Raw genomic sequence first — 23,223 nt, 5'->3', positions numbered from 1 at the left:
ACGAAGTGAAAAGGGGGGTTTTACGCTAAGAGCCTAATGTTGACTCACACGTCTGGCTGATGTGATGGCTACAAGAAAAACAGTTTTTAAACACTAGAAACCTTAAGGGGCATGAATGTAAAGGCTCAAACAATGAACCTATCAAGAATGTGAGTACCAAATTCAGATCCCATTGAGGCATAATAAAAGGAGAGGGTGGGAACTTATTAGTAAGACCTTTCAAGAACCTTACAACTATAGGGGATTTAAAGAAGGAGGGTTGAGCAGGAAGGCACAGCATGGCCGACAGCGCCAACAAATAGCCCTTAACAGTCGCAACTGCACAACCCCTCTGCGCCAAGGACAACGTAAATAATAAAATGTCAGACAAATGGGCAAATAAGGGATCGATTTGGTTCTCTTCACACACAGCCACAAATTTTGCCCATCTGCCAGAATAGATTGATTTGGTGGAGTGTTGCCTGGTGCCTGGGGGATAAAATAACATCCTCCACCTCTGGCGGGAGAGAAACGGAAATCAGATTACCCCGTTCAATCTCCAGGCATACAGGTGCAGACTCAGGAGGTAGGGGTGTAAAACCTGCCCCTACGACTGCGAAAGCAGGTCTGCCAGGAGAGGGAGACGGAGGAGAGGGCACAGTGAGAGTTGGAGAAGGTCCGAGTACCACACCCTTCGAGGCCAATCCGGAGCTATTAAGATGATTTGGGCACGGTCTTGCGAATCTTCCTCAAGACTCAAGGAATCAAGGGTATGAGGGGAAACGCGTAAAGCAACTGGCCATGCCAGGACATCTGAAACGCATCCCCCAATGCTTCTCCCACCGGATACTGGAGGCTGCAGAACAGTGCGCATTCTCCTGAGTGGCAAACAGATCCACCTCAGGAAATCCCCACATCCTGAAGATGTACAGGATCAGCTCCGGATGGAGACGCCACTCGTGATCGGCTGAGAAGTGCCAACTGAGCCTGCCCGCACTTACGTTTTGAACTTCGGCCAGATGGTTTGCTACTAAGCAAATCTGATGGTCCTGAGCCCAGGACCAAAGCCGTAGAGCTACTCTGCAGAGAAGGTACAACCCTACTCCTCCCTGCTTGTTGATGTACCACATCCCAGTAGTGTTGCCCGTCAGGACCTGTATCAACTGACCGCGAAGGGAGAGGAGGAAGGCCTTAAGAGCCAAACTTATCTCCCGCAATTCCAACACATTGATGTGAAACATCTGTTCCACTGAAGACCAGCGACCTTTGATCTCCAGGTCCCCCAGATGAGCTCCCCCACCTAAAGTGGAAGCATCCGTTATCACCCTGGTCACGGAGGCGGCAGTGAGAACAGCCTTCCTTGGGAAAGGTTGCCGTCCACAGCCCTCCATTGTAAATCTGCTGCAGTGTCCCTGGAGATAGTTATTGACTCCTCGAGATCCCCTTTGTGTTGAAACCAGTGCCTGCGGAGGCAGCACTGAAGAGCCCACATGTGCCAGCGTGCATGAGTGACCATCAGAATGCATGAAGCAAACAGACCGAGCAGAAGGACCTTGAGGACTGAAACAACCGCTCCACTTTGAAACATTGGAATCAATGCCTGGATGTCCTGAATACGCGGAGTAAAAGCTCAATTCACCGTTGTGTCCAGTACAGCCCCTATGGACAGGAGGCGGTGAGAGAGCTCCAGGTGAGATTTGGGCACATTTACCGAAAAGCCCAGACCGAACAACAACTGGGTTGTCATCTGCAGGTGAAGGAACATGAGCTCTGGAGACCTGGCTTTGATCAACCAATCGTCTAGGTAAGGGAATACCACTATCCCCTTCCTCCTGAGATGCGTTGCAACCACCGCCATCACCTTCGTGAAGGCTTGAGGCACGGAAGTAAGACCAAAAGGAAGGACCCACCACAAACTGGAAATACTTCCTGTGCGACTTGAGAATAGGGATGTGGAAGTAAGCATCCTGCAAGTCGACCGACACCATCCAATCTTCATTGTTCAACTCCAAAAGCACATGCGCTAGGGTCAGCATTTTGAACTTCTCCTGCTTGAGGAACCAGTTCAAAACCCTCAGGTCCAGGATAGGCCTCAACCAACCATCCTTCTTGGGGATCAGGAAATATCTTGAATTACAACCCTGACCCCTTTCCTGCTCTGGAACCAACTCCACTGCACCTTTTGATAATAGGGTTTGAACTTTCTGTCACAGCAACAGGAGATTGTCTTCTGTGCAAAAGGAGGGACGGGGAGGGATGGCAGGAGGAAACCCCTGAAAGGGAAGTGCGTAATCTTTCTCCACAATATTGATGACCCAGGAATCCGATGTGATCAGCTTCCACATGCGGAGAAAATGAAACAACCTTCCCCCTACAAGAGAAGTAGAGGAGGAAGAGGAGAGGCAGGGTGCTGCTGGGTGGCTCTTCTGTTTCAAACTTTACCCCTCCCTCTAACTGACCTATAGGGAAGCGTAGATGGTTGTTGGCCTGCAGACTGGAGTCTCCCCCAAAAGGAAGAGCCTCGGCCAAACCCCATGAACCTTCTTAATGACCTGAACGGGGTCATGGTAGAAGCCTGCCCCTAGGGACTTAGCCGTAGCCCTACTCTCTTTGAAGCACTCAGTCAGCTTTCGAACCAAATAGTTTATCTCCATCAAATACCAAGTCTAAAATAGTAAATTGCACATCAGAGGAAAAACCAGAAGACCTCAGCCAAGCATGCCTCCTGGTTACAATGATGTCCCCATCGCTCTGGCCACTGAATCTGCAGTATGTCCTGGGACAAATCTGGCATCTCAGCCTTAGCACCATCCATCAAGGCATGAATGTATCTTCCTAACACACAAGTTGCGTTAGCCGACTTCAGGGCCATACTGCAAGATGAAAAGATCTTCTTGGCCGACTGCTCCATCCTTTTCGACTCCCTGTCTGAAGGAGCCCCAGGGAACGAACCAGGAGCTGAACGCGAGGAGCAGGATGCCTGAATCCTCTTCCAAGAAACAGTAGCTCCCCAAGAGCCAGGAGAAAAAAACATTACTCAAAGGCATGAAAAAAGGGAACTGACGTCAGCACGCCAGCGAGGACCTCTTATTGCCTCAGTGACGTCAGGCAGCATCGCATGGGAGTCAGGCAATTGTGACGCCCTCGTCGACGTGCAGAGCTGGGAAGAAAATTTCCGTTGAATGCTGGCGCTTCGGGAGAATTCATTACGTGAGGAATCCACAGGTGTATCCATCAGAAATAAAGGTACTTTATTTTAGTGACACAAATACTAAAATACTACATAGGCAATACTCTACTAGCTGGTGAGTATACACATTATTATATACACCTTATTTCTCAGGAACGAGCATAGAAAGTAACAGTGCAATAACAATAGTGACCCTGGGGAGCCCAAACCATCTAGTAAAAAAAATGGAATGCTAATGATGGACCCCCACCTAGGTAAGTGGAATCTGTAGAGGGGAGCTGGAGGAACTAGGAAAGCCAAAAGGTACGTACCCAGCGACCAGGAGAGACGAGGCAAGTACCTGTTTTTTCCCAAACCCACAGGGAAACTTTGTGAAGGACTGTGCAACACCCAAGCAAGACTGCAAGAAACAGAAGATGGATCCAGACAGACGAGGACATACCAATGAAGGGGACAAACTCCAGTTCCAGTTGGAGAGTCCTGTTGGGGCAGAAGCCACTACCCACCCTTCTGGAGATGCAGAACCAGATCGACTGAACACCAGGCGTCGGCTATGCAGCAGAGGAGGAGGAGTTTCAGAAGTGATGCAGTCGATGTCTCACGTCGGAAGAAGAGTTGCAGTTCGTCAGCGGTGTGGAAAAACCACCAACAAGCCTTGGCAAAGGCGAAAGTTGCAGAACAGGATTTACAGAGCTGCCGGGGGGCTAAGAGACTCAACCCACGGAGGCGAGTCCTAGGTGTCCACTAGCAAGACGTCATGGATGCAGCCCCCACAGGCAGAGGAGTCGTAGTAAGGCCCATTCAGCACACCTGGAAAGGAGCAGCAGGCAGGAGACCACGCGTTGCAGGGAAGAGTGCTGGAGGCCAGCGCTACACGGAGCCTAAGGATCCCTCGGAAGAGGAGCAAACAAGCCTTGGTAGCTGCAAGAGTTGAGGTGCACAGGGGTTCTGTCCTGCAACAAGAGACAAAGACTCACCACCTCCCACTTTGTAGAGGGGACCAAAGGGACAACCACCTGTGTTGCAGGATCGAGGACCCACGCAGCCCGTCGTTGCCGCAGTTGGTACCAGCGGAGCAGGTGAGCGACTCCTTCACTCCAAGGGAGATTCCTTCTTGCTTCTAGGTGCAGGCTGAAGACGTGCCCTCATCAGAGGATGCACAGCCGGGGAAATATTGCTGTAAGGAGCCACAGAAACAATGTTGCAGGGCAAAGTTGTCCCTGGAGCGGTAGAGTGTAGGTTCCTGTGAAGTCCAGTTGTGGTTCCAGTGGCCAGAAGTCAACGTAAACGTTTCAGAGGTATCCTGCTGCAATCTTGCATGTTGAATCTGAGGACCAACCCAAGAGGGAGACCCTAAATAGCCCTGGAAGGTGGACTGGGCATCTAACAAGGTGACCAACTGGCAGGAGAGGGCTGACACGTCACCTGCCTGACCTGGCCACTCAGATGCTCCCAGAGGCCACTTCCCACCTTGGGTTCAAGATCGCAGAACCAAGTGGCCACGTGAAGGAGCTATGGGCACCACCCTTGGGGTGGTGGTGGACAGGGGAGTGGTAACTCCCCTCTCCATTGTCTAGACTGATTTACGCAAGGAGGGCACCAAATGTGCCCTTCAAAGCATACCAGTGGCTTCAGGAGGTTACTCCTCCCAAGCCATGCAACGCCTATTTCCAGACGGAGAGGGTGTTGCCTCACTCCCCCAAAGGAAATCCTTTGATCTGCCTTCCTGGGATTGAACTGTTCAAGCAGCAGGATGGCAGCTGCCCGAGCTGCCTGGGAAAACCCTGCAAACTGGTAGGAGCAAAGCTCGGGAACCACTAAGGTATCCCCAGAGTGCATGGAATCATACAACAAATACTGGCAATAGTCTTGGGGTATGATTCCGACATGTTTGATGCCAAACATGCCTAGGGTTGGAGTTACCATTATGTAGCTAGTCCTAGGGAGTGACTTAAGTCCAGTACATGGGTAAAATGGCATCCCCACACTTGAGTCCAGGAAAATGGAGCTGGAGCTTGTGGGGGCACCTCTGCTCATGCAGGGGTGCCCTCACACACCGGTGCCTGCACCCAGTCTTCTGGGCTAGGGGGGCCTTTCATATGGGTGAGTTACAGTGACTAGGTGCAGTGACCTGTGGTGAAAAGGGTGCAAGGGCCCTTTTCCACAGGCTACAATGCCAGGCCAGCAGACACTTTGCATGTGCTCCTGTGGGTGGCATAATACATGCTGCAGCCCAAGGGGAACTCCTGGTGCCCCAATGCCCGGGGTATCTAGATACCATATACTAGGGACTTATATGGGGGTATGCCAATTGTGAAGTGTAAAAAGTTAGGAACAAAATTCCAGATGGAGAGAGCAGTTACTGGGGTCCTGGTTTGCAGGATCCCAGTAAACATTCAAAGCACACTGACATCAGCCAAAAAGTGGTGGTAACCATGTCAAAAAGAGGGTACTTTCCAAAACCTTACATTTTATTCCTACTATGACATGGGTTTTACATCTACTATGACTGTAATAAAGATTGCATGTAAATAAGATAAAAATGTTGGGGGGGAGGGGAGCCAAGTTCTTCACTTAATTTTCACTGCTACGATAACATGCTCGACATATGAAGCCAATACAACCGTTAACTATTCTCAGTTCTATATTGTTATAGGAACATTTGCTACAAATACTCATGGAGTAGAAGTGTCAAATGTGATAACTTCAACAGAAATGTGAGTAAAAGCTGAATTGTACTATTAACCAACTATAATAAATGCAATAGAATATGTTTAAAAAAAAATAACCAGTGACATGCGATAATATAAATCCAAGGCCCATAAATAAGAATCCTTAGCAGGAAAAATCCACACTTGTTTTGGCAATTCCAGCCATGGAGTACACCTAACTATAGGGGGGATATGTATAGATACTGACAGGTAACGAGTACACATAAATGAAGAGAAACCGAGTAGGTTAAGTGGAAAGTAAGACAATTAATGACCTCATACATTTTGTTCCAGGTCTCCTTCCCTGCAGTACCCTCCGAAATCTACTCCCATCATCTGGCTACTTCGAAACTCTGGGAAAACTAACTGTAGAGTTGGTTGTGCCAGAAGGTGGGTCTTTTGAGGTTACTGCTCCAGAGGTAAGAGACCCTTAACACTGCTATGCACTATTCATGTGAGAGAATAGTATGTATAACAAAGTTTTGTTTTTGTTTGATAATGTGTGTCAAGCTCATGATGTAAGTCCTAAAGTGTGATATTTAGAGAAAAGTCACATTGGTTTGGACGAATACGCAAAGTGATTCTCACACTTCTATTCCTAACTAGCATCAGGGGATGAATTTTTCCCAAGCAATGATTAAATATATATTATATGAAGAGTGTTTGCAAGCCTCTTGAGGAAAGAGGGACTACAGACTTTCCAAGGACAGCATCCACAACAAAGACTGCATCATGATTATGCTTGTGTGCCAACTATCTCAATGTTTTGGAAAAAGCAATAGTGATAAGGACCAGAACAACCAAGGGAAGACACTGAGCTGAAAAAAAAAAAAAATACACAATGAGTAAGCATGCGTGTGTGCTATATTTGAAGCTCTTACTTATAACAAGAGGTGGGTGCTAATACAGCCTTTTGCCAAAACAAAAAATACAAGGAAAAATTGTCACATAACGGCCTACCACACATTGCTTTGTGGCACTGCATCATTCTACCCAATTGATGGAGCAGAGCTGAATATAACTTAATTTTGAGCCTGCCGCCCATGGGGCACACGGTGGGGCCAGGGAGACATTTTGTTGTAATGTTGTTTAGGGCCCACTGCAGGCCGGGGGGGGGGGGGGATTTTTTTAATGGGATTTCAGCCCACCTGCCCACAGGGAAAGCAGCGGGCCATGTATCTTTAATCAAGTTTCAGGATCCCCGCCCGCTGGGCATACAGTGGGCCCAGAGGGGCTTTTTTTTTAAATTAGTTTACGGGCAGCCGCTAGTAGGGCACACAGCGAGGAACAGGGGGCATTTTGTTTTTTATGTTTAGGGCCCACAGTGGGCTCAGGGACTTTTTTTTTTATTATTGAATTTCTGTCCCACTGCACATGGGGCACATGGGGCACATGGCGTGCAGGGGGGAGGGTTTTGGTAGTAAAGTTAAGGGGCCAGCAACACTGGGCAATGGTGGGCCAAGGGGACATTCTTCTTTAAATTAAATCTAGGGCCTACCGCCAAAGGGGTATGCGGCAGGTCCAGGGGCAATTTTTTTTTATTACATTTTGGGCCCCAATCACCATGGGGCGCGCATTGGGCCCAAAGGAGATTTTTTATTTTTTTTAAATAAATTTGAGGCCCTGCCACCCATGGGGCACATGTCCAGCCCAGAAGGCATTTTTTTTTTTTTTTTTTTTTTTTTAAACTTAAATCTAGGGCCTACCGCCCATGAGGCACACAGCCAGCCCAAGGAATCATTTTTTTCTCCATAAAGTTTAGAGCCCAAAGGGCACACACAGCAGGTCACATGGGGGCAAGAGTGGGTAGCAAGTTTCAGGCCCACCACCCATGGGGTATGTGGCAGGCCAAGGTGGGTATATTTTTTTGTTAAGTTTTGGGCCCACAATTCATGAGGCATGCAGCGTGCCTCAGTGGGCATTTTTTTTGTTATAATATTTAGGTCCCACAGGGCTCAAAGCACGCGCAGAGGACAAATTATTTTAATTAAATCTAGGGCCCACCACCCATTGGGCAGATGGTGGGCTGAGTGAAGCATTTTATTTTACTGATGTTTAGGGCTTGCCACCCAGGGGGCACGCAGCAGGCCTAGAGGACAAATTATTTTTATTAGATTTCAGGCCCACTGCCCAGGGGACATGCAGCATGCCCAGGGGACATGCAGCATGCTCAAGGGAGAGGGGCATTTTTTTTTTTTTAAATAAAGTTAAGGTCCAGAAAGAACGATTAACAGATCATACATCCCACAGGAAGGTGGTTGGTATGTGTGAGGTGGACTGTGCAGACATTACACATCACTGTTGATGATGATCATGTTAACACTCACCTTTCTAAAAAAAAAAAAATGCCTGTATACTTTAAAATGCTAATAAAAACACATATATATATATATAGATATATATATAGATATATATATAGATATATCTATATAGATATATATATATATATATATATATATATATAACCTGATGACCATGGGGGGCAGCGTTTGGGCATTGGCAGACAAGGCAGTGTTTCAGGGTAGGTGGCAGTGTGGTGAGTTAGGGCTGTGGTTTCTAAGGCTAGTGTGTTGGGGTTGGTGGCAGTGTTGTTGGGTAGGGCGACCGGGAAACAGACTAGTCTGCTTTAACTCTTTTGTAGAGTCTCAGTGGAAAAAATCTGCTGGTTCTAGAGCCGTAGAGGTGTCTGATAACTAGAACATATGCTTGCCGCTGCGCAGCTCAGGTAACGTTTGTATTCTGTACATTTCTGGGGAGATAATACATATGCTAAAACGCAGAACCCAGAGGTCCGGTTCCATATTTAAAAAATGGGTGGGTAGCCCCACACAGTATGCATCATGTCTATCCTAGCCAATCCTTCCAAGTCTGGAAATGGGCCTCTTTTCACAGAAGAAGAGGCATAAGTCAACGTTTTTTGCAGTGGAGTTCTGTATATTCAAATAAAAATTTTAAAATGTATTTATTTGAACGGAGTGTGGTTTGCTATTTAGGGCCCATGCATTGATATTTCATCAAGTTTGGACGCGTCCACTGCATTCCTGTTTAAACTGTTTCTCTTTTTTAGTTTAGATTCCCATGACCGGAAATTGACACATTTTAGTTTTTTCCTTCTCATTGTGTTGTTTGGTTCCACATCTGCAGTGGTGGAACAATTCAGAACTTTTCCATGTTTTTCATTCCTTAGAGCCACCGGCGTTGCATAGTGCATGGGTTTTCAGGTTTTTTTTTGTTGTTTGTTGAGGGTGGTTTGGAGCATCTATCGGAATTTCCGTACAGGCCTTTTCCCTAATCTCATTGGAATACTGTACAACAAAGTATTGCTACCTGATCTTATTCTTTTTTTTTTCCCCTTGACTTCAAAAGCCAGGCTTAGGTGCTCCTATATTTAAACTCTGAATGTACAAATTTGTTTCAAAAGGTTTTAGGTTTCCTTTTCTTTGCAGGTAGCTCATCCTGCCCTTTTTTATCCTCTCTCTCGGTGCCCATGGAACCTCATTTGAACAAATGTCAAGTTTTATTGTGGTCCCTTTCAGTTGCCTTTGTCATTCTTTTTAGATGCAAGTACTTTAGAGCAATTTTGGCTGCTTTTTAAAATAATTATTTTGTCAGATGCTCTTTTATGTTGCCCCAAACCCACCTCCCTTCCAGTCCTCCACAGACAATCCAAACTTGTGTGCCAAAGGACTTCTGACTTCCTGTATGTATTTAAAGTCCATGTAGGTAACTTCACTCCAAAAGGTTTCAACTTTTCCATTGCAGGTTTGTTTCAAGGAGTTTTCCCTTATTTGCAAGTGCTTTAGAACAGAGGTTGGTGCATATGGAAATTGTGTTTCCCCTAAATTTTCTTATATTTTTGTTGGATTAATTGTGTTGCCCTTTTTCTCTCCTTTGGAACACATCTAACAACAAAGATTTTCAGGGCTATCAATTTCACTCATACTAAGCAATGCGGAAATAAACGACGACGCACCAACTTTTTACATTTTTATTCTCTTTATTGCTGTCAAGTTCTTTGAAACAATGGATGTTGAGCAGATACTCTAACACTGCGCTATTGAGTGTGATTTGTTTGTAACAGACACTAGATGATCCCAGGGTAAAGAAGTATTTTCTACATGTGATTTAGGGTACTAGACCAAACGTATCACCACAGACTGAGTGTGGGTTACACAAATAGAAGATATATTCGGCTGGGAGGAGTCATTGAATATTTGCCCTGAGGAAGATAGTACATAGGGTTTAAGATCACCAAAATGCGTTGACACAACAAACACACACAACTTGCATGGACGATTTCAATATGTCACTTTACATATTCAGCTACATCCAGGGACACACTAAGTGGGAGTATAACATTTCATTGATAAAATGGTTGGCATTTCTTTCCAAACTTTTAATTTTGTTTCGTATATTTATCTTGTGTTATCTTTATAAATCTGGTATATTGATTGTGCTACGCAATAATTTTTTGTTGTGTGTATTTCTGATAAACATATTGTTAAATGACCTTTGTGTTTTTCAAAGTTTCAGCGGTATCAAATTAGTTTAATTGCAATGACTGAACTGGAGTGTATTTACTGTTTCAGTAATGTACAAAGGGGGATCCTTTACATAGTTTGGTTGTTTAAACCTTGTCCCTTTGTCTTGTGGGGTTTGTCTCTTTTTTCACAGTCCAGTCACCACCCCACCCAAAAGACAACTCAAACATACCTAGAGGGACCAAAAAAAAAAAAAGTGTGCTCTCTCTCTGCATAGGATTTCTGCCTTCCTGTATGTATTTAAACACTATGCATGCAGCTTTGCTTCAAAAAGTTTCAAGTTTTCCTTTCTTTGCAACTGATGAGCTGTTCTACACTGCATTTGCTCAACTCCGTTTGAGGGCTGCGGTTTTCCATTTCAAAGTACTTTCCTTTTTTTTGTTTTGTTTTTTGTTTACAAGCGCTTCAGAACAGAAATTAGTGCATTGTTTTAAAATCACTGCTTCCAAAAATTCTCTTAACTTTATGTTCAACAACTGCAGTGGCAATTTTTCTTTGGATTACATAAAATAATACCAAATATATTTGCAGGTGAGTCAAAAGGACTGCGCAAAAACCCTCGAAGATTACTCATTCTTGCATAGTAGGCTGACAAGCAGGCCATTTCTCTGTAAGATCTTCAAGCTTCCTAGGGAACAACAAGCTGTCATACCAAAAGCGGGATGGAGGAGTTTATGCAGCCTTTGAAGGCTGCGAAGAATCAATCACATCTGGCTACTCAAACAGCAGCACCAGACAGATAGAGTACAGTGACGTGTAGCAGGCTGCCGGTGGAGTGCTGTTTTGCACTGTGGCAGTGGACAATGTCCAAAAGCACACCATGGATATGCATGTGCAAAAACACGAAGTGCTGAGCAGATGCATCAGCCCTCACTCTTCACCAAAATGCACCCTTCAGATGACTGAACTCTATTTTCACAAAGTGTACAGCTGTCTTTACCACAAACCAAGAAACAATAAGTGAGTGGGTCAATGTCTGCACAGTACAGAACATTTCACTGAGAAAAACAGACCCTGGAAGCAGCATACTCCCTGAAGGTCAAGCAGACGGTTTTAAGATTAAGACTGGGAGAAGTGCCTATTCTAGACTTCACACCCAAATGGCAAGAAAGCGATTCTAGTGGAGATCTGCAATGTTGCTTGTGTCATTCGTTGAATGAGATAGTTCTGCATGTCCTCTGTATCTGCCCAGCCATAGGTGAACAGCGGAGGTTCTTGCTGAGGAAGGATTTTAGGGTGCTGGGGGAATCAGATCATGCAGATCAGTAGTAATCAAACCATTGGACCCTAGGATCATTATGCTCAATATCCGGTTGGTACAAATCTTTGTTGAGAAGATCTTTGAAAATGTCAATGTCTGCATGTCTCAAACCGGGGTCCTAGAAATAAGTGACAATGGGTTCCACAAGGGGAATACTGTGCCTCTGTGCCTTAACCTAGGGTCATAGAATGCAGTAGTGATGGGCCCCATTGAGGGGAGGGGAAGGAAGAGCTGTTATCATCCTTATGGCGAGCACTAGAGAAACTTAGTGGGTACAAGCAGGAAATTTCACGTGGGGCACTGCTCTTGTAGCAGGTTGCCAGGGTGGTAAATATTCCATTAGACCCCTATCCCAGCAGTTTATATTTCACCTTCACAAGCACTTTACGGTGATGGTGGGCTACTAGGGTGGTAACTATTCCACCAAACCGAGAGCCTTTGCACCTTTTATTTTAGGTACACAAACACTACACATCGAATACACTCTGCTGCTCCTGGAAGTATTTGATGGCCTTGTTTAGGCTTGCATCCGGACAGGGTCCTGAAACATCGCCTCTCTGGGATGTAGTTTGATTTTAATAACATTTGTGTGAAAAGGCTATTTGTGCATTGCTTTATCAATTTTAACGTGTGATATGATCTGCATTATCGTGATTTGTTAAAGTGCAGGTTTGAGTTTTTTTTTATTTATTTAAAAACACTGAGAAAAACTAATCACCCTGTGTTGAGCAAGTATCTCCGCAAGCGAGTACGGTATGGTGGCACGATACCTGGAAGCCACCAGCTTCAAGAGAGTCATCTCCCAGAGAGATATAGAGAAGCTAAGGATGATCTGGAAAAAAAAAACTGCAAGAATAAAAGATCAGTGTTGTATTTGACTCAACACCAGATGTAAAAGGACAAATTCACATTAAATGTTTTATTTGCAGTGGTCTCCTCACATGGTGGCCGTCAAATCCACGTCCAGCTAGCAGACAGTGTTCCTCTCGCAGTGCAATCACGAGATGCTAGCATAAGCAGTTGTGAGGGTGCTCACAGATTACAACATAGCTTTTGAGAACATAATTTATTTTAATTTAGACAAAAAGGAATATATGCTCAAGGCATACAACACTGTTGGACAAAATGGCCACAGCACACAGAAAGTATAGTCCAATAGTATGGCAGGGATAGGTATCCCTTGTAGTATGTTGCTGGGATGCAAAGTTGAATGGAGTCTCAAGTCCTGTTTGTAGATGGTGTCTTATTTGTAGATACTAGAAATCCTTGTGCCATCAGCGAGATACTCGCTGATGGCACAATGATTTCTAGTATCTACAAGAATGTATTCATGCTTTGACAAGAATCTTGTATGCATATAGCTTAACTTACGAAACCAACTATGTGCACATGCCTTCCTCAGCTACTTCAATGTATGCCAATGTAGTTCAAACAGTATATAAAAAACTGCACCAGCTACGACTGGCAGAGCATACTTTGAAGACGACCTCTTAGTATCTCTCAAACTTAATTTAAATAAACATACCTCCACGACTGTGTTTCACTACTGCCTCTCATTAACAGAGAAAGCATACCTTTTTTGCTTGGTCACAAAACCATAGGCATGTGCATGAGTCACTACTATTTTTTAATTAAAATAAAAAAGACCGTTGGTTGGAAACAGCGGAGATAGGGCGCAAGGAGGGGATTCTATGAGTGGACGTAGGGCAAGGGAGCAAAGGGAGGCAATTTAAGGTGAGCCGTTGAGGCCATTTTTTTTTCTTTTTAAAAACACAAAAAAACAAGGTAAGGATGAGGAAAGCAATGGGTGAGCTCTTGGGGTGGGGACGGTAGTGTGAGGGAGTTACAAAGAGTGCTGGGTAGATATTTGGAGGAGGGAAGCATTACACAAGGAATAGAGCTGGAGAACAAATGCACCTATGGACGTCTAAAAAAAGAAAGCAGTAACCTAAGATATGAGCAGTGGAAGGGTAAAAGTCATCCAATCAAAAAGATGGTAAAGAGGCTGCACTCCAGAGGAAGAACAGAAGGTAGGGACAAACCTCAGATGGACAAGGAAAGCTATTTAATAAAAAGCAAGCAAATAAGAGGGGTAACAAATCAGTTGGACCATAGCCAATTGTAAATTTATAGTATAGTCTGCAACACGTTTCGCCTACCAGACAATTAAAAGTTTCTATCACAAATGCACAAAGGTTCACGAGGAATGCTGCAAAGCAGAATTCAACAGCTCGCAACACTTATGATGAAAAAATTGACTGTCACTTAACTGGTTAATAACTAGGTGAAGAAGAAAAAAAAAAAAAAGGTGCCATGGACGGATTTAGGTGAATTTTAACAACACAAACAGCAGTAAACATATTTTAATATACAGCAACAAAGAATAACTCCTATTTTTCCACAGTTTATGGCAGTTTATGTTAGCATGATCGTTGTCAGAAGAGCAGTAATGAGACAAAGGCAAAGTCCACACAAAAAATCTAAACTCTGCATTAGTTTTTACATTCTGAAATCTTGAAACTGAACGTGCCATTTAACAAAACTCACAATTATGTTGGGTATTGTTTATTCACCAAGAACAGCTGCAGGAGAAAGCCTAAAATTGATGCAGAGAATATACCAGAGTTTTAAGACACAAGTCATAAAAAATGATTCCCTGCATGAGCAGAATGCGGTGTTGTCTCCCACTAAGTGCAATATTGTATTCCTTCTCCACAAACTAGTTCAATTATCAAATGTAGCAAGGATAGGATTGGTGAAATATTTGCATGTCAAATAAAATCATTCATGTTTGTTGTTCAATAACAAATAGTAAGGGTGTGCTGAACAATACATTCACCACCAGTCACAAAGACCTGGGTTTAATCCATTGTTTTTTGCCAACCATGCCACCTTAGTTTGGACCCAGCCAGAAGTAAATCAGTCTTGATCCAGCCCGAACGGCCAAGGCCAGGTCCTCCCTGGACTGGAAACAAGCACCCTGGCAGTTCAGGCTGGACTGTTCCAATGGGGAATAGGCTCAAGACGGATTTGCATATGGCTGAGTATGAACTGGTGTGACGTGGTGGACAAAAAAAAATGGATAAAACCCAAATCTATGTGACTGGGGTTGAATGTTTGCAATGTTCAGCATTTCATCCATCATCTGTTCTTTTTGCTTTAAAAATGCATAGCAATTGAGTTCTGAAAGCAAGTCAAAATAGCTCAGAAGAATATAAAGCATCATTGCCATCACAGAAACAACTAAATTTGCTGTAAAAACCATAAAGTACATGCTACACTGACACGAAACCATACGCTTCACAGGTAGCGCAGTTCACATTAACAATCAACAATAGCTATGGGAAACCCTTAATGCACACTGAGATCAATCTGTATACAACTGTTTAAAGGAAATACTGAACGTCTGTTTCAAAACAAATGCCCCACTACGGATAACTTTTATCTGTATCAAACCACTGGCAGTCACCGCACCAACATTGAGAAATTAAGTTGATATGAGTAGAGGTGGGTACTGTAAACAGTATTACTCTATTAAGAGAGTTTACTCTGTACAACACGGTTTGCAGACAACAAAGCTCATGCAAAACAGACTACAGAGTACTACAAATAACAGTGTACACCATACAACACTTGGCAAAAAAGACACAATTAGCTTAAAATAAGCAACATCTGAAGGTGCTAACTGCACCACCTGCAGACTTCATACAGTGGTGTCAATTTTATAAATAGCCCATCTCCTGAACCAAAACAAGCACATGTGCATAGCTTAATAACTGGTGTGCACAATCTTATGTTAAGTAGAAATTGTCATACTGAGATGAATCTGTCTAATAACTCGAGGCTGCTTACAATACTTAGTATGTAGACTCTTTGCTCTGTTGCAAACCTCTTTTGCAGAGCCTAAAAAAATGTGTGGAACATAATGGTCACAAGATGTCAACTGTCAAATGCACAGTCACTTTTCAATGCAAACATTTTAAAGCGTTCAACACCTATACATGCCTATGATGCATCAGCGCAAATCTATCCCAACGGTTTGTAAGCGGGGTAATCAATACCAAAATTCTTGCGTACTACAGTAATCACACATAATTATAATAATAATCCAATCTTAAAGTTCTTTTAGGTTTATTGCATACTTTTCAAGACAACTCAGCCTTACTGCCTTTGTCATAACATTTCATAATAAACCGAACACACTTATGGCACCAGTCAAGTTTTTCCCACTGGACTTTCATCATGGGTTATTCACCATAACCAGCTCAGACCCACAGTACTCACCATAGGCTTTACCACAAAGCAACCATCAGGCATAACGTCATGAAGTAAATATATATAATAGACAGACACACTAAGTTTCAGTCAGCAAACAAAATACAGTCATCCTAAGAGGACCTAACTACAATAAAATAATAGGTTCCTATGTTGCCTCAACTCTTCTCAGAATATGCAACAGTGTGCCAACAGAATATTGGCAAGTCTCTGTGGGTCGTATATAGTCTTAGAGCCAACAAAATATATATTTTATCACTATCTCGGACGAAGTGGTTGTAAAATAATATCTATTAGCAACCAGCAGAGTTTGCAGGACAGTGTAATGAAAAACTTTGCAATACAAGTTGAAGCGTAACCAATATAAAAGCAATGCGTTACAAAACAAATTGTTCAGAGTTCTGAGACATGGGCTAGAGAGATTGGAAACATCATAATATTTTCTAGCGAGTTTGAGACGTGAGTGAAGGAAATTCCATTATAGTGTGGTCTATGCCACTTGAAGATACAATCAACATTAACACAAAAGTTTTTCTTGTTTTAATTCATAGGATTCAAACGTAAATTATTCTGCTGCACCCATCAGAGTGTACACGAATTTCTACTGGTATGCACTGGGACAACATCAATAACTACATCTTTGAAACGACAAAAGGTGATATGTAAAATGTAGCATGCCCAAAAAATGACGACGTGACTAAGAAATCCCACGCAACCTAACCCATAAAGGACCATCTTGTGTAAACTGTGCATAAACAGTACAAAAATATAAGTGTTACTCAGCAAGAGGAATCCGGGTCACGTGCCATCCAAACTGTCCGAACTCTATTTTGATAGAACAAGCACTGCAATTGCCAGTTAAGCTCTTAAAACATGTTCTACTATCCTAAGAATGGGAAGACTGGCTAGTTTGCTATCTAAAATGAACATATCACACAAACAAATACCACACAACACTAGTTCCTTACACAGGCCATAAGGGATCCAACCAAAATCTACACAATGCATCCAAATGTTTCGAAAATACTGTCGGAGCAAAAATGTGGCTTCTAAAAAAATTTGCAATATCAATACGTCTCCGCCACAGAAACAGTTATCCCTGGGTCAAGATGAAGCCGGAAGCCACATTTAACATTCCATTATAAACTATGACACTTTAAAAGATAGTATGAGGCTACCAAACTGATATTTTGACACGTTTCTACGGTAGCATGTAAAAAACAATATGAAAAAAATTAAGACAAAAATCAACCACTTGAGACTTAGGCCTTATGCTTTTCTGGGACACCTAGATTGGAGTACAAACCTTCCTAGTGCTCACAACGGTGTAAAACGAACAAAAACGCATGACCTACGAATGGACCACGTCAGATGACAGTCCAACTGCCTCCCACTATTTAACTAATCACTTCTCATTGGCAATAAAATACCATGCATTATATGCAATACAGATACTGTATTGATATTTTGCCCTGCTACCAGTCCAACAGCTGCAATAGGGAATTTACCAAATCTAAATTTGTACAGGGAATTGTATATTATATTTTCGGCAGACTGCTGTTTGCATCACATTTCAAGTCAGCATTAAGCCAACCAATACCGCCTTGCAATAATACAAAGTCAACCACATACAGCACATCCATACACAAGCACAGATCGTGTGGTCCCAGCTCTGCTACAATTCTGAAAAAAGCTGAAGTAGTATTTTTTGGAGCACTATGCGGGAACCAACAGTTTTCCCCTGACTTCCCAAGCCACTATCTTTCTGGGGGCATGCCCCCAATTAAGCGATCCTTGCTAAAGGACAAACTAGCGGTCTAGAAATAGGAACATATACATATCTACCACGCGTTCACCAACAAAAACAATAAAGCTCAATTATAAATGCTGTGTATTTGAAATTTGACACTGTTACCCTGTAATGTATTTCAAGTGTTTACATGACGGAGCAATTGTTACAGACCTCGAGAAAGAAGGATCCGAGCTGGGGGCACTATGTATAAGGTGCTCATTTGCAGTCACTAATTAAAATGAAAGCGGCACGAGGTGCATTCCAATTGCATCAGTTAGAACATGGGCATATCAAGCACACGCTCACCATGGGATACAGCAATTTTCACGTCAACGCAAAAATAAAGAGGGCGACCTCCAAGATAATTTAGCATGAAACATTCCAACTTTTAATTGTAATTTTGTCTTCCAAAAGGTACAAATGTTCTTAAAGATGCGGGTCTCACAATCTGGATGGAAATCTGTGTACACGAGAGCAAAATTAAAAGACGACTAAAGAAATCTTGAAGCTATTTCTCTGAAGCCTTCAAACTCAGATGCTGTCCCCACGTGGGCAGCACAAAAAATTGCATTGTTAGCATAGCAGCTCTTAACCTGTAGCAGTTAAAGAGGGCCATAAATGAACGCCAGCATTGAAGGGGAATCCATATTCCGGAGTGTTAAAGGCAAGGAGCCTATCAAGACTTGGTGTCAACAAAATAAACATGGTTAAGGCTAGACTCATGGGCATAAAATATAAACATGTGTTAGCCATAGAATAGGTCACATCGGGTGAACGCTTATGTTTACAGTGAAGTAATTGAGTGCGACTCGTCTTTACTTTAATGACAACTTTCAGTGCAACACTGCACAACCTACAATGCCCAGAGTTAAAAAGAATGGAAATACAAATACATAGTCATGATTGACACATTTTAATGGTAATAATTGTGCAACTGCATACAAAGGACAATCTGGGAAACCCAAAATGTATTGCCAGAGGTAAACAAAACCATGGGAAAGTGCAACACCAATAAGAAAAGGAAGTCACTAAGCTTGCAATAGAACTGACACTGGGCCCAAGAGACTAAACCATCATGCATCTCTCATAATGAGGACCATGGGGGCTCAAGAATGGTCACCACAAAACCCAATAGCAACATTCAACTTCCTTCCGCTGAACTTTAAATCAAGAGCTGAAGTCGTCCCAATGTAGGTGTGGTACAAGTAGACTTGACTTTAAATACTCGCATTCTACCCTGTTTGCAAACATGCACACTTACCTACATGCAAAGACGAAGCACCATAATGCAAGAAAATCTGGCCAGAAAAAATGTAATTGTCATAATATAAGAGTTTGAGATCTTCACTTTCTACATGTTATCAAAAGCTTCAGATGCATCGACCTCAACTGTCTAAAATCAACCATACGTTTTCTTTAAAATAAAAAACGCCCCAAAAGATAAAACAATCCACATCGTTCTGACTAAGCATCTTTACAGGACATATTCAGCGATACCTTTTTTTTCGCCTCCCTATTTGAAATGTAACCAAATCCCAGTGGCACCTTGCTCCATTTCCACTGTGATGACCAAATCGGTACAGTTTGTGATCCAACCCAACTCAGCCTCCACCCACAAAGCGTTCCTCGCTGATTTTTAACCCTTGGCAATAACACCAACGTGCCCCAGACTCCACAAGAAACTCCAAGTCCAACAATCACCCCTCTTTCACAGGGCACCAGAGAAGGGCCTAGACACAGGGGAGGTCGCAGGCCCAGAGCTCTCTCGTGTCTAAGAGTTCCCAATTCATTGTCTGCTGCATACTACCAGCTTCGCTCCCATCGGGAAACGTATCCCACTCATTCCTTAAATACACAAGGATAACGTATGGCCCACTCGCTCTTCCCGCCATGGACATGGCAGTAAATCCAGCCAGGTAAATCGAGGCGGTACTAAGCAGCAGGGGTTTGGTGGTGGTCTTAAACACACATACCCCAACTGCTGCCTCCTTCCGTAAATCCGCCATGTTGGCCCCTCGGACACTCTCGGTTGGTCAACACACCGTCAGAGCCCTCTTGGCCGAATCCACTCTGACCGCAGGGGGGTGCGCGCGTTCACTCACGCTCTACTGGGCAGGGGTAATATAAGAGAACACACATGTATAGTATGCGGAAGAGGGGTGCCGGTCGGCCGGTGACGCCACTATTAGCCGCCGCCAGAAAGCAGGGAGGGCTTTTTTTGTCGCGAGGCACCGCCCCCCCGCGTTTCCTCCTCCTCAATGGCGCGAGGGCCTCAACGGCAGAGCCTCGCGCGCATGCCCAGATGGGAGGTGCCATTTCCAATGGGGGTGGGTGAGGGTATCGTGTAGAGGGCCTCGAGTCCGACACGCATGCGCTCCTGGCATGTTTCCGTTGCCCAGGCGCTTGCGCAGTCCAAGACTGTGAAAGAGGGCGGATCGAAAAATGGCGGCCGTGGGCGGAGTAATGAGACGTCACGGGGCCTGTGAAAGTGGGGCTGACACCTGGTGGCATTGCAGTAGCATTTCTGGCCTATACTTGTTTTCCATGCACTGTATCAAGATTTCAAAACAATTAAAAACCAGAAACCATGCAAATGTCAATTTCTGACTCCCACAAGGAGCTGATTTCAAACAACTTTCTTTACTTCACAATGGCCATTAAAATAACTAGTACACTAAAATAGCACATGTTGTTTTTATTTCAGCGGTACCTTGCCAAACATAAACAAGCCTTACCCCCAAAATTAAGACAAAACCCACAGTGGTAAAAATAGTCAATTCAACATCTCTAGTCAATGATAACCATTCTAAAGTTGCCCTAAATTAGTGCACATGGTGCTATTAACTTCCAGGTTTTCCACCCAAGGCTCCAAAGTAAGAAAATATCGAAACAGACCCGAAGATATGCTAATCCTGTTTAGGTGAGTTAATGCACAGATTTATCCATGCTTATTAGAATTCTAGGTATAAACGAGTTTCAGTGTCTCCCAAGAAGCTCCATGGTCACCCATCTTTTTCGTCTGAGTGCGGATGCCATTCCAGTACGCGATGCCCAGTACAGAGAAGACTTGACCGCCGGACTTAAATGCATTTCGAGGCGACAACCGGCGAAGTTATTCTGAATGAAGTGTTCCAGAGGTTTGGCATAGCCAGAGTAGTTGTATGAACCCAGTCATGTGTATAAGTAGCTCAATGGACCATATACAGATCCCCTAAAATTAACGAGCCCTTTCTTATGAAAGAAACAAAAGGAGTGGTCGAATGAATGGCACACGCACTTGTAGTACATGTAATGCATCAACAATGCTGCTCCGTGTGGTGTCTCTGATCGTTGTAGGAGGGACTCCCAAAATCGGCACTTTCTACACTGCCTACTGGAAACAGGACCGAGGTTAAAACTGGCTGGACAAAATAAGAGAAAGTTAACCAAGGAAATATTTTCCCAAATGTCTCAAAGAGGAGGTTAAAGCATTTTAATACACAGTCAGATATTTCGGGTACAGTACCAGTTCCACATTCAAGATGATGTTCAGGTTCTCAAATGTGTCACCAGAACTGCACAGATACTCCTCATGTCTTCGGGTCAGTTGTGGGACGGCCGTAATGAAGAGGGAGCTCACATTATTTCTTTCAAGCATGTTTGGATTCTTTTGAAATACACATCACACATCCAGTAATTGGTTTCCAGTGAGAATGCTATAAATAAAACACTCTTGTGGACACCTTACAGTGCAAGCGTGACCAAAAGCATAATGATATCTATGTGCAATTAGTTTCAATATGGCCATATCAATTTGAGAAGCAGATTACACAAAACATTAAACAAAGAAACAGGGACACTAAGTCCAAACCATGAAGAATACCATATGTAGTCGCTTGAAAGGGAGGGCAGTTCCAATCGGGGAGGGGGGTAACCCAAGTGGGGTCAACCTGGACACAGACTGACCGCCGAAGGGGGAAGACACACTCCTTCAGATAGGGTTTTCGTCAACCTACCCGGAGGTATATAAGAAACTCCGCATTCGCCGCACTTTGCAAATAGCAATGAACTATTTTCCTTATAGTACAATTAAAGCCAATTAGAGCCAAATCATGGTTCTTTAGTAAATCAATCTTTACTGAGATCAAACAGCCAACATGTGTTTCAAGGTATGATACTCCTTTACAGGGTTCATCAAATTGTGTATAGAAAATATCCATAACCCCATTTTTATTGTTTAGTACTTCAGGCAGGGATCACATGCCAAACAAGTAATATTATGCTCTTCAAGAGATTTATCAATGATATAATTTGAAAAGTTATTTGCTAGTTCATGAACTCTACTTTGGGGGTATTATGATTGAGTAATTTACCTTAACTGGACGATTTCATAGATTATTTTTTTTAGGTTTTAGCTCTCATTCACAGTGCTTCCTTATCTTACCCATCTTCAGGAAATTCCCTTTCGTCCAGTTTACAGTGCAAGTGTTACCAAAAGATGAATAATATCTAGTTCCTTAGATAAATCATACCTGATATCACAAACACCAACATAAATTACATGAATAAGAACATCACTGATATCCGTTTTCCACATTTGTTGAACATTCTGACCATAATCCAGTACGACGCGGACATCTAAGTGAATGAGATACTCTTGAACAGCGTGGCGCCACTTGTGTGCATGTGACCCCTGTCTAAAGAGTGTCTTCACCACTTGGAGGTCAATCTGTGTCCAGCTTCACCCCACTTGGGTTATACTCACATTGAAGAGAAAAATCTAATTTTTGTACATTAAACATGTGGATTAGTATGCAAACTAGAAATGTCAGTTGTATATGGAATTCTTCTCAGCCAATCATTTAAAATGTTTTCCTCAGATCAAAAAATAAGGAACTAGTTTGCTAACTCAATGGAACATGTATGAAAATACTAACCGTTTCCAGCAAGGATTGTCAGTAAATTATTTGCAAACATCTAAAACGCCACACCACAAAAAAAGTACTCTGACACAAGCTCCTTATGCGAAGTACAGTGCAATTCTGTACAGTAGTTTTGCTGCACAACAGAGTAAAAATGATCAAGGTGATTTCGTAAGCACGCACTTCAAAAGCGTTTTTTTTAAATAACTTTGGAACCTCTTAACCAATCTGTGCCAAAGACCAATCATAAGTAAATGAACCAGATCCAAACAAATTGCACACAAGTTATGAAAAAATAAAACATATATTATTATGAACTACTCATCATCTTTACAATAACTACAACTTATATTAAGGGACATTATGGGTAATTAATAAAAACTAAAAACGTCCCTTTACTTCTACCCACCCCTGAGTCCTTAAGTCGGCCTCACCCACTGTAAAGAAATGGCTCCCTGTTGCAGTTACCCCCCACTTTTTGCCTGATACTGATGCTGACTTGACTGAGAAGTGTGCTGGGACCCTGCTAACCAGGCCCCAGCACCAGTGTTCCTTCACCTAAAATGTACCATT

General features: G+C 43.2%; 1 protein-coding gene across 12 annotated transcripts in view; it reads right to left on the bottom strand.

Moving 5' to 3' along the window:
* The window catches only part of ZMYM4 (zinc finger MYM-type containing 4), a 1,242,519-nt gene that overhangs the window by 850,053 nt on the left and 369,243 nt on the right, over positions 1–23,223 (bottom strand). For 2 of the 12 annotated variants that reach the window (XM_069223802.1, XM_069223809.1), the window contains exon 1: positions 19,723–20,029. The exons of 8 other annotated variants lie outside the window; for them this stretch is intronic. The gene's annotated coding sequence lies outside the window, so the exon portion shown is untranslated. Of the gene's footprint in view, positions 1–19,722; positions 20,157–23,223 lie in introns of those variants that run through there. 2 more of the 12 variants (XM_069223803.1, XM_069223810.1) reach the window with 2 other exon arrangements.

This window comes from Pleurodeles waltl, chromosome 3_1 (assembly GCF_031143425.1).
Source record: "Pleurodeles waltl isolate 20211129_DDA chromosome 3_1, aPleWal1.hap1.20221129, whole genome shotgun sequence".
Taxonomy (NCBI): Eukaryota; Metazoa; Chordata; class Amphibia; order Caudata; family Salamandridae; genus Pleurodeles; species Pleurodeles waltl.
The sequence above is the reverse complement of the archived record's forward strand: the minus strand, read 5'-3'. Positions and strand labels throughout refer to the sequence as shown.